The 13362-nt window shown below is 36.3% G+C and overlaps 1 protein-coding gene across 1 annotated transcript in view; it reads left to right on the top strand.

The window, feature by feature from the left end:
* Positions 1-7790, top strand: part of tsnare1 (T-SNARE Domain Containing 1) — a 221091-nt gene extending 213301 nt beyond the window's left edge. The window contains exon 12 of the mRNA XM_069194987.1: positions 7698-7790. The gene's annotated coding sequence lies outside the window, so the exon portion shown is untranslated. The remainder of the gene's footprint in view (positions 1-7697) is intronic.
* The last annotated feature ends 5572 nt before the right edge of the window (positions 7791-13362 follow it).

Below are 13362 nucleotides of genomic sequence, written 5' to 3'. Positions count from 1 at the left end.
TTTCAGAACCAAAACTGTCAACCTTATACAGTAGATTTAAAACAGTTTGGACTCTTATGTAATTTTTCAGCATGTTTCTGATATGCAGTAGATATAAAAAGTTTAGGGAACAGTAAGTTGGAACATCACATTGCTGAGATTCATTTAAAATGAGTTTCTGACTACTTCTGGTCTTTAAAGATCCTATTACACTGTTGTCCTTTCTAAATTACCAATCCAACCTCTCTAAATGTCACCTTAATTCAATAAGTGAATTAATTTCTCACTTTTCCACCCGATCTGCTATGCAGTGGAAGAATGGCCTCTGTGCTTCACCGCTGCAAGTCCCCTTCAATATGTGAAGCATTTTGGGATACTTTGAGATGAAAAGCCTTTCAGTATATAAATGTAATTACATGCTCTCTATTTGTCAGTAGCTTTGCCAGAATATCCTCTTTAAAGGAAATGCTCAGAATCCCAACTCTTTTGCTGGTTCTTTACCTCACACTCACATCACCACCAAGTGTCTGGGGATCAGGTTCTGTCAGAATCATTTTCCTTCACCAGACTGCAGGAGGAGGGAGTCCAGATAGCAACATCAGAGAAACAGAACAGAGAACATGAATATTTTATTATAAATTCCTCTTGCAACATTTTGAAAGAGAAACTGTCAGGCTCATTTATATCTTCATTTTAATGATCGCACCTCTTTTCCGTAAGGTATGTGTAGAACCCACCACACCATATTAACATGTCTGTTTTGATCAATGGGTGATTCAGGAGGAGATCATTCTTGACTCTGCTTAAATCAAAGGAGAATACACTGTTTAATAAGATAACCTGATTACTTGATGCACCCTAAAAGAGTATGTTTGATAGTGTAGTTTTGCTGAAAAAAAAACTTTATTTTCCTTCTTTTTATTGACAGTAGACATTTGGGAATTTGTTAGTCTTTAGACTTTTTTTATCTTACTTCAATGTAACTTTTTGTAAAATGATTTTTGTTAAAGGTTTATCAATCATAAAAAATGTCTCAATTTCTAATAGCATTGTTGATATAAACCATTAGTTTGTTGAGTAAAACCAAACTAAGACCATTAGATTTTTTCCACTCCAACTATAGCTGAGTGGCTCATCTGGCAGACCTAGACATTTCTGCCTACATTCCAAGTTCTAATTTTTGTTTGCTATATCTGATGCAGAACATGTCATTTACTGTAAAGTTCAAGTGATTAAGGAAATGCAAAGCACTGAAATAAATCTAGGGATGATTGATGGAATGGAATAAACATTTGTTGCAAATTTCTTCTGTTTGTGTATCTGTCAGTAACCTTTATTTTTTATTCTGTATATCACATCAAGGAAACATTAAAACATACAAGTCTGGAAGACACAATGCTGTAGGTAAATATTGCCAGTGTATACTGTACATGTATTGTTTGTTTGAGGTGAAACCATCTGTTACTGGGAATAACCAGTTAAGTCCACAAATGCTCTGTTGTATGGCTGTTTTGCAGTGCTAAAAAACAACTGCTGATTTAGAATTTGCACCCACATTTACAGTTACACATGTACCTCCAAAAATGTTTTAAAATAATATTGACATTTCAACCGACAGACTGATCTTGAGAAAGTCCTTGTGAAGGAACTCACATAATTTAAAACAAAAAGAGAAACATGAGGTGGACTTTTTTATTTAGACTGTAACTTTGGACACCAGACACCATTGCTGAGTGTGTGGAAATGCATTTTTGCATTTATCTGAGCCTTTAAAAATCACCCCATACAGACCTATATGTGTACTTGATAAACAATGACTGGATCTGTGTAATATTTATAAACCTGCATATATCACGTGTTGTGATAAACATATGCAAAAAAAAACAAGCTCCTAATTACAGCTCATTGTAGTAGTTCAATGAGAATGAGATTTAGGATTTAGGACTGCCTGAATTAATTTCTATAGGCTTGAATATTGTTTCAGGCTCAACATTACCTAAAACAATTTCTAGATGTGTACTGTCTTAATGATATCTACAGTATTAGTCTTGTTTGTGTATGGTACTGTATATGTAGAATATTCTTGCAGCACTAAGTACACCAGAGTAAATTCCAACTATATAAAGTATATTTGATATACTAAAGGTGCTACTGACTCAATTAGAATCCTCACCGTCCACACAATTCTTATAATGTCTCTTTGTCTTAAATACATTTTCCACTTCTGTATTCTCATCGGTTTTGAGAATACATGTCAGTATTATCACACTGAGGGGTCCTGCAGTACATGGGTTGTGGATAGATCTGTGCTCACACTGTTCATTTTGGCATGACAATTACAAGAACAGGTATAGTGTCAGGGAACCAATAGGTAGAATAGGAGGCTCCGTGTGTGTAACTGTGAGTCCCTTAGAAGCAAAGGGAAAATCCAAAAGACGAGATACAGAGGCTTGGTCGATATGGGAGGCAAAGGGTCCAATAACGAGAGATATCCGAAAGACAATCCAAAAGACAAAATCCAAAATGTGTGGTCAAAAGGCAGGAGCAAAGAGTTAGTAATGGGAGATCAGTCAAAAGGCTTGGAAACACGCACTGGAGAATACTACAAGAGGCTTCTCAATAGTGAGCAAAGGTTGGTGTGAGAGGGAACCTTAAATACTGAAAAGGAAAGGGATGTGGTAGGATAATTGGTTTGGGAGTGAGAATTTGTGGAATCTGGTGCATGTGGGAATGTGATGGGTTCAATTAGGAAACAGTGGGTTTGGGAATGCAACGGCGTTTGCGAGGGAGAGTGTGGGATGTGACAGGAATGGAATGGCGTTTGCAAAGGAGAGTGTGGGTGTGACATATAGTTAGCTCTGCACTGGCATTTACATTCCTATTTCCTGGTCTGTCTGACATTTCTGTCTAAGATTGTCATTAAAAGTAAGATCAGGTTGAATCATTCTGTTAAAAGATGTTGTATTAGTAATGGCAAGAGGTCACAGTCACAGTGTTTCTTCGCTCTAAATTATATGATGCTAAAGAAGACTTATATGCTAATAGCGTTGTGTCAAACATAGGCACCAACTTTTCCCATTGTATTTTTCTGCCCCTGCCCCTTGCACCTTTAAATAATTTACTGTACTCCCTTCCAATTATCTTCAGATAACTTTACAGGAGATGACTTTACAGGAGGACTCCATACTTGCCTGAGGAGGTACATTTCAGCTGAGAAACTACAGTCCCTTTGACTGTTGTAGGCTTCCTCTCACGCGGCACCAATAAATGTAGGGGTTTTTGCATTTACTGGGACAATTATTAATTGTAGCAGTAAGTCACAAAATGATTATTTGATGGCTATTAGAATCAACCTTGCGGGTTGATTAAACTCAAACAATGCACACACACGGGTACTAATACAAGAGAATACATTTATTACTACATAAAATGTGTGTATAAACATAACAGATCTTATCGTGTGGGTTAGCAGAATACAAAAGGTATATATTCAGTCACAAAGAGTTACAAATACCAAGAGGGACATACATTCAGTATATCATTCATTTAGACCGTTTCATAAATGAACTTGGATTACAACTTCTACACTAGGTACTCAAAAGCAAGTACATCACTCATAGGAATTAAATTGATATCAACTGGTGTTGAGGTAACAATTGAATTCTCAAGCTGTAATGCAGAACGTTGAATATTCATCCAATCTCCAGCGGGCACAGAGAAGCAGTGGCAAGCTTGTTGCTGTGTCCAATTGGTGCTCTCTGGCTCGGTGCCAGGCAGTGCTGTTGTGGCTTGCGACGTGGTGGGAGAGATTCCTGCTGCGATGCTCTAGTAGTAGGCTCTCTGAAGACCTGCTAGTTAGTGCTGGCTTTTCTAGCAGAGTTTGTGCACAGGAGAAAAGTGACTGCGGGTCCAAGCAGGTCACACTCTTTTAGACAGGAAGAAGACCGGTTCATTCCTGATGAAGTGCTAGTTCTGAATACTGATATTCAGCTGTCCACAGTTCCGACCATAGTTCACTTGTTGATCAGGTGAGCTTTCACTATGGGTTCACGAGGCTTGCTGCTGGGCTAACCTTGGGTGGATCCTTTGGTTACGCGCTGGCGACCTCCGTTCTCGACTCTTAGAACAAAGGAAAGTCCTGCACTAGGACACACTGGCCGTTACGTGGTGGTCCGAGCTCAGTCAGAGAATTTCCTGGAGGCGCTGAGTAGAGAATGTCCAGGAGGCGCTCTGAGGAACTCTGTGCTGCTTGTTTTACCTGGAAGAACTAAGGTCATTCATTGGTTGAAGATTTCGTGGGCATCCAAGACCCACGTGGGGTTATCCTTCCCTAAATGTTCCTGATTGGCTGATCTAGGTGGAGGATGAGTAACCATGCACTCTGACCTTGGGGTTAAATCTACCATTACAATTCTAAAATGCTAGACCCCATTAACTTCTTTACATTCTGTTTGTACTGTTCCATTTTATAAAATGCAAAGCATCTTAATGGGTCATTACTCTTTTAATTTCTTCTTTTTTTCCTTCAGCATCTGTTTCTTCATTTTACTGGTGCAGCACTGTTTTTAATGTAGTAGTTAACAGTTCTCTTAAGTAACTTTTGTAAACAACTTGGGATGAGACTCTCCTAGACAGTAAGGTGCCAGAGATGACCATTTATTAGGGTTATTGGAGAATCTCAGCATTGGGAGATGTTCCTTATCTGGACAATCTATCGACTAGAAAAACACCTTAATTGTGAACCAATTGGAATGGCCTCTCTGTATCAAGCACCACTGAGATGAAGGAGAGAGGGACTTGCAAGGGAGCAGCAAACTTAATTCCTGTATTTTAATAAGCCTTGCCGTTACACTGTAAAGATGATTTTTTTTAAATATAAAAATGTTGTATTATACTGCATGTGTAGCTCTAAAAGCAACAAACATTAAAGCAAACATTTTTCAGTGTTCCATCCTAAATTAGGAAAAACATTCTATGTAAGCCTTTTAATATGCACCTAAAAAGGCCAATGTTTAAAAAGAGTCGGAGAACCATAGAAGATTCTGATTAAAATAAAGGAATGGATACTCTAGATGTACTAACATATTGGGGACTCTTTGATTATTAAAGAAGATCAAAGGAGGGAACACATTTTAAATATGTCTAAGGGATACTTCAAAATAAAGATCTCTATATCCACAAAGGGCTGAGGAATGTGTTCGTTTTACTAGGTGTATTTGAAAATGCATGCTTTTCAAAAGAGAAGATGAATCACACTTCATGCACAAATTTAAGCTATTTTTATTCAGAACTGGTTTTGGGATTGTTTTCTATAAACTCAGTGCATATGTGCTCAAAATAGTTTTTGTTTCTTTAATATGTAAATTAATAAAAGAATTGTAAGATTAATTATACTTGTATGTTAAAGAAATTCAATGCTAAAATTTAAGATATTCTACAAGAAAGATTACATTTTACATTATGAAATGAATATGTTCTACCAACTTTCTTGTGCACTTGGGCACTTGAATGCATTTGGTTTTTTTTATTGCCATAACTGTATTTAATAAAGTCCACATCCAATGGATGTAATTTTTACAAATCTTGAAATAAAAGACAAATAGTGAAAAAAGAATCACATTATAAAAGGCAAAAAGCACAATCTACATTCAAAAATGAAAACCAGAAGAACTAGAGACAGATGCCTTTATCTATCCAGCCCATTTTTCACAACTGCAGTAAAATTTGATGTTTAACCAGGTATAACAGATGAGAACAAAATATCATTCGCACTTTAAAATTCAATACGATAACAAACAAATGCTCAAGGTGTTTAAAAGCAAAATAACTCAATGTGTTCATGAAATAAATTATGTTGTAGAATATTACAAATTATACTGCCTCTTTCAGAGCTGTATGGAAACTAATCTGTTTTATGAAATGACCCAGTTTATATATGTTAAGCTGCTGATCTTCAAGTGTGTGCAGAAGTTGAATTATTTCCTCAGATAGAGAAACATCATTCAACAGGGTTGTTTGGGCATTTTTTGTTTTTAATTTTTCTTACATTATTCCAAGTTCTAAAAATGACAAGATCCCAAGACATACAATGTTGTACATAAAAATTATCTTGGCATGAACATTCTATATCATAGTAGAATGTGTCCAATAAAAGTCATTATACTGGTTACTGACAAGTGACTAATAGTTTAAAAGTTTCATGGTGATGGTCATGAGTCCCTGGTGCTGGTTTACGTAACATAATCTTCTCTCAGAGACTACCTGTAGTGAAGGTGTCTTAGATTGGATTTCATGACATTAAGAATTAAATATCAAGTAAAACGGGAAGGCTGGTTTAATATTCTTATAAAAAGTGATGGTTATGAACTCATAAAAACACGTTTGACCTATATAAATCATTACAGAGAGATAGGCAGGTGCTTTTGTCATCTCTAAGACTTTATACATCTCCCAAAGTATGGTCAAAAAACCTATACAGAGCACCTTCTGCTCCAAAAATCTTTGAAACAAGCTTATTTGTTTAATCCACTTAAGAGATGTCTACAAGCTTATAGCTACAAGCCGAGAATTTCATAATACCATATGTTCTTCAGAAAATCTACCATATGTCAATGTACTGTAAATGCAAGAAGTCTGCATACTGTGCTATGAGTTACAGTAATACAGTCAAGAGCAGATTCAGAAACTCCAATACTTTGGCAATTTACAAGAAAACTAACAGGAGTAGACATTTACAAAGAATAATGTAGTAGACTTCAAACTAAAAGTCAATGTCAATCTTTTTAATGTATCTAAAAATATGTATGTGAAATTTTTACACAAAAATGTTTGCTTTATGTTGTACAGATATGTTCTCCCAACACTTTACCCTAGTTCTGATATTTAGATATATACACATTTTACTATAAAAATAAAATGTCTGATTCCAAGGAACTCCACTGAACAGACATTCTAAGTAAAAGTGTTTAACAAAATGACTGGAAAGGTCTATAGTATATTTCCCTTTGGCACTGCTTTGAAGAAAATGGTATTATTGTTTCACACACAGTCCAATCTGGTGTGGACGTAAGAGATAACATTTAAGCACACAAACCTGTATCCTGGAAAAGCCTGTTTTTTTGTTAGGCAGCATACTTTAAAAGACCATAGAAGATGATGCTAAGAAATGAGCTTCTCCTAGACTAATGCTAATTTGCAAAAACACAATTGAAAGAGAGGCAGAGAGAGATTCAGTAATGCATCAATCAAAAGTTTAAGATGAATAGGTTTTGTTAAGGGAGAGATAGTTTATAAAGATTGTTTATAATTAAACTACATTATAAAGATTATTACAATGTTTCAATGAAATATTTGAAGTTGATTTCCAACAATGTGGGGTTAACAGAATGCCCTGGGTTTCTTTAACATTTTTGTCCATTCTTTTACTTCAAGACTACATGCACCTTAAATCAATTTCTTAATGTTAAATCTCATTGAATGCATTATATAATTCTATTAGTATTTTAGATTTTGTGAGCTGTCAGAATGTCAGCTGTTTTTTTTGTAGTATTGTTTCCATCAGTCAGATATGCTTAATGCAAATACATATGGACACAAACTATAAAACAACCACTTGTTAGTTTAAATATTACTAGCTATTTGTTTTACTATGTTTGGGTGTGCATGAAAATAATGCAACTTTTTCACAATTGAAATATTTTTCTTATTATTCTGGGAAGGTTCTGGAAGGCTTTGCAAAACATGACAACTGAAGATGTGGGTCTGGGGTCCCTCTCTGAATTCTGAAATGGATTTCTGTGAGTTCTCTTTATAATAGGCATTAAATGCTTTTTTCTTGGATAAGACCTGTTGTACTATAATTACTCAGACTTTGTATTACTTTGAATTTTGAATTTTACATTTGGTTCAAGTGATGGGTTCAGTACCAGGTTAGTGAACCTCAGGCTTTTGCTTAAATGGGAACCATCATGGTGGTCATGGCCCCCAAGGTTTAACATCAGTGCAAGAACAGCTGTTCTGTAATGACAGTGCACAGAAACAGCTGGACTTCCCCCAAGGTAAACCACCCAGCTGTTTCCTTTACAGTCTGCAAAGCCAAAGTCATACTGAACACTTAGTGTATAATCCAAAAGGATTCGGAAAGTTCTTCCACTACAATGTTCGGTGCAGTGCTGGGCTATGTCTGCTGCATTTAACATCATTAAAGGTTGCTGCAATCTTATCTATTGGGAAATACATTCAGAAATCTCTCACAGCTTCATGTTCCCCTTGGAAGTATAAAATACATATTAATATAGAAACATAATATTACTCATTCACCCAATGATAAAGATCACAAATGCAAGCCTTCAAAACATACTGTACAGCATTTGCTCCATGCCTCATCTGGGTCCCTTTTAAACTAAAGTTTGTTTTAGATTTCTTTTTGTAACATAGATTACATATACATACTGTAGCACTGTATGTCATTTTCTAGTAGAAACAACAATATCCATCCTTCCATCATTTGTTTTAACCAATTAATCCAATACAGGGTCAAGCACATCCCAACAATCAATGGGCATAAGGTAGAAAACACACTGGTTGCAGGCCATCGTACGGCACACACAGACAGAAACGTACACACTCACACCAGAATCAATTTTCCCAGACGCCAGTATATCTTTGGACTGTGGGAGGAAACCAGACCACCCATAGTAAACCCACGTAATCACACGATTGAGAGAACATACTAAGACCACACAAATAGCATTGCAGGAACTGAACCCAGGCCACAGCACTGCAAGGCTATAATGCTATGCTCTGCTCCACCATGCCATGTTAAACAAAACATACAGTAATGAAAGCAAAAGAGAACAGAATATTAATACTAAGTAATACATCATATTAATATGATAGGACTTACAGTAAGACTGACTATAGATCTTTAATGGTATCTTAAGAATTGAAAAGAGAGTACAGCATGTACAAGAAAGAGTGGGGTGAGCCTTAGAAACAGAGACGACTATCCCTGAAATGGGTTTGTGAAATTGCCATCCAAGATTAAACAGGTGAGAACTGGGTTTTCTAATCCCATAGCTGAGTGAGAAAGTGACCCTGTGCTAGAGATCAGAACACATTTGGTGTCTAATCTCCGAGACAGAGTAAGTAGAGAGAGAAAGTCTTCTTGTCCTTGGGATTTACCATGCTATCGTCTCTTTATATATTCAAGGAAGAAAAAAAGTGGGGGAAGTTTACAATGCTATAAACCTTTCAATAAAGTTGTGGATCACGCCTGCCTTAAGCACCACAATCTTTCTGCAAAGCTTTGTGCAACACTGTTCAAATCTGATAAAACATTTATCAATTTGTTTTAGACTTATTTTTTTAAAGGCAGAGTGCAGGTAAATACAGCCTAAATGTGTCTTTACCTTTGGAGACACGTCTCTAGTACTAGTTCTGTGAAGTGTGGATTTAAAATAAAAATAAGATAAAATGGCATACTGTATATAAATTTAACAATTTAAAGCCCAGAATGCCTGCTGAACGTCAAAGCATGCTACAATGCCTGCAGCATGCATAGTATTGCTGTGTCTGTGTAGCCAGCAAACCGCTTTGAAATCCACACAGTATTGACAGTATGATTTATGATGGGACAATGCAGCTGTCTGCTTTCCTATTACTGAGATCTGATGGTCTCTGAAACCTGTCACATCTGCTGCAGAACACACTCTACATGCTGAGCTCTCATGCTGTTTCTTCTCACCCTAAGACATTCTACTGCATGCTCTTCATGGTCTGTGCTTTAAATGGACATTGAAATATTAATAGAGAGCTGCTCTGCCTTTAATAAGCATAATATCTGGTTGAAATAAAGATAATTTCACTCAATGTCATGAAAAAAGATGGAAGCCAATCCCTTTCTACAGCATTTTGATTCATATCTGATTTTATGGTATGCAAGGGTTTGTCTAATATACTGGACACTGATTTAGCAAAACAAAAAGCAATAATAATGCAAGGATTTGGTAGAAGACATAATAATAATAGCTTACACTTATATAGCGCTTTTCTGGACACGCCACTCAAAGCGCTTTTAGGCAGCATCTGTTTCTGGTTTGTATATGAGTACCAGCTACATATTTTAATCTTCTGTTTTTCTTAAACTGGAAAAGCAAGTTGTGCATGCCTGTTTATTCTAAGTCTAAATTGCAAAAAGTTTTTTTTTCAAGTAATGCCCATAGATGATTCTCATAAATATAAAAGATAATGTGGAAATAAAATCTTTTTTGTGTAAATTTGAGGTACGGTAAATAGAATTTCCTGGTGCCTTTCTCATCAGTAAAAAGCTTCTGATTTCTTTAAATTACTGAAAGTGGAGTTTAACGACTAAATACAGTACTCTATTCCAGGCAATCAGACTTGAAAAAGTCTAATGTACAGTACTTAAAAAATCAGTATGTCATTCTGCGTGCTGGCTTCATGCTAACTTGACACTCATTTGGAGTACAGAAAAGATTGATTCATCTGTGAAGAGTTCACTGGACTGCAGAGGAGTCTTGTTGGCAAGTCCACCTAAGGGTCTTGGCCCAAAACACAAATGGTACAGAGGTATTGGTCTCTTTATAAACAGGACATGTTGGTTAATCTTTCTTTCTTGATTTTTACAAGAAATTGAAAAAAGGTTTGAAATTGAAGATGTTAAATCACCTGCTTGCCTGTGGTCAATCAACACCTTCACTAATAATTCAGATTCAGTGTTTTGCAGTCAGTGATGAATGATTAACAAATCTAACTGACAGCATAAACATGCAATCAACATGCAAAATTTGCACACCTCATCTTTGAAAGCATACTGTATATACTGTACATAGAGTTGTAAGTTTCTTTAGATGCTCAGTATATTTTAACTGTACTAGCAAAAGAAACACATGCATCAAAAAACTCAAAAATATCTAAAGATGGGAGAGGGATTTTACTTATATCTAGCATTCCACATAAAAAAATATGTCAAATCTATTTGCCTAGGGATGGTATCAAGATGAGATCTGTAACATTAATTTAATTCCTGTGATAAGTTACTAGAAAATACTTACATGGGCTAAGCAAAATGTGAAATCACTATGACCAAATTATTGCTCCTTGTTACCTATACAGTATATGTCCTCTTTCTTAAAGAAGGTACTAAAAATAGTTAAAAGGTTTTAGATCTTATTTTTTAGTGAACAAAGTTAAAGCCATCGACATTTGAAAAGTAATACAGGCTTTTACTTTTAAATGTGAGAAAGCTGATAATATAACACTTATCTGTGTCATGAAAACTTCAAAAATATATTTGTAGAAGAATATATTCAGTTAAATATCCATTTAAGGTGACTTTGAAGCGGAGATACTCGGATAAAAATAGAGCTAGACGTTTTCTGCTTAATCTTATCTTTCTGAGCTAAAGAAATGGCAAACCATGAAGGCCCTCTTAAATATTAGGAAATATTCACAATTTATAAAAGACTAAAAACTATTACACTTCTTGCACTGTATAGCTGTGACATAGTCTCCTTTTATACTGTGTGTTTTCATTTAATATATTTGTGCAGTAGCAAAATGTGTCTTCAAAACTATACTGTAAAAAGCTTAGACATAATTTGTAAGCATGAAAGATGTATATGGTAATCATTTTGTAGAAGGCTATAATTTCACAACTGTTTGAGACAGGATACTGAAATCTTTTATGGGGTCATTTTGCTCATAAACATATTTCTTTTTTTCTTCTCAATCTATGATGGTCATCTGGGGACAATTAGATGAATTCGTGAACAGTATATATAAGTGCAAATTAAATTTCAACAATATTTTACTGCACCATTATGCATTGCTTATCATTAAGTACATATTTTGTTTACATTCTAATCCTGTGCAACTATGGTAAGTAAAGGCTGATATACATTTTCACAATTATATTTTCACAATTCAGAACATAAATTAAACTTCATGCGTGTAGATAACATCATATACCTTTGACTCAGTGTAGCATGCACTCAGAAAATTCAAGTTTAGCCAATATCTAGTCTGCAGAGGACTTGTTGAAATTACAGTGTCAGACAAATTAGATACATATGCATACAGTATATCAATTTCAGTTCTCTTCTCAACTGGCAGCTGTCACGCCCCACACTCTACCTCGGAAACGCCGTCCTATCCCTGTCACACCCCACACTCTCCCTCGCAAATGATGTTGCATTCCCGGAAACCACTGCTTCACAATCTCATCCCTGATTGAACCCATCACATTCTCACATGAACCAGATTCCTCAAATTCTCACTCCCTAACCAATCATCCTATTACACCCCTTTCCTTTTAGTATTTAAACTCCCCTCACACACCTTCCCATGCTCACTATTGAAAAGCCTCTTGCAGTATTCTCCAGTGTGTTTCCCCAGCCTTTTGACTGATCTCCTGTTGCTTACCTACTGCTTCTGCCTTGTGACCTTGCCTTCTGGATTCTGACTTTTTGGATTTTTGGATATCTCTCGTTGCTGGACCCTTTGCCTCCCTTATCGACCTTGCCTTCTGGACTTTGTTTGGATTGTCCCTTTGCTACTCGGCATTCTGTGGGATTCCAGTCATGCATAAGGATCCTCCAATTCTACCTATAGGTTCCCTGACAGCAGCCCACTAAAGCTAAGCAGTGTTGAGCCTGGTCAGTACCTGAATGGGAGGCCTCCTGGGAAGCTATGGTTGCTGCTGGAAATGGTGTTACTAGGACCAGTGCCCACCCTGTGGTCTGTGTGGGTCCTAATGCCCTGGTATAGTGGTGGGCACACTATACTGTAGTGGGTGCCATCTTTTGGATGAGATGTTAAACTGATGTCCTGACTCTCAGTGGTCATTAAACATCCCTGGGCATTTTTCAATAAGAGTAGGGAGTTATCCTTGTCTGGGCCACATTTACCCCCCTTAGCCTTTGCTGTGGCTTCCAAATTGTGCCCATGTATGATTGGCTTGCACTTGCCCTTTGATGGACTGGTGTCCTGTACAGGGTGTACTCTGCTTTGCACTTGTTGCTTGCCAGGTAGGCTCTAGCTTCCTGCAACACCATATGGTATAAAATGGCTTGGTAAATGACATGACACTGTATATCATGCACATCCATCACTTGTTAATACTATTGTATATTCATCTTCCCTGCAATGGTTATTACAAAAGAAACAAAGCAAAAAGCTCCTCAATTGCATATTGTTATAAATGGGGAGTTACGAAATAGAGACTTAGCAGGAAATTGACAGAGAGGCTAAATCAATAAGTAAAATAATTAATCATTGCCCCCAACTTGTAAATGATTTTTTCAAGAATATACTCAAACAGTTGGTATGCATATAGTTAGAGCCATGTATATTCTTTGTTCT

The sequence above is a fragment of the Lepisosteus oculatus genome, chromosome 10, assembly GCF_040954835.1.
Source record: "Lepisosteus oculatus isolate fLepOcu1 chromosome 10, fLepOcu1.hap2, whole genome shotgun sequence".
Classification (NCBI taxonomy): Eukaryota; Metazoa; Chordata; class Actinopteri; order Semionotiformes; family Lepisosteidae; genus Lepisosteus; species Lepisosteus oculatus.
The sequence above is the reverse complement of the archived record's forward strand: the minus strand, read 5'-3'. Positions and strand labels throughout refer to the sequence as shown.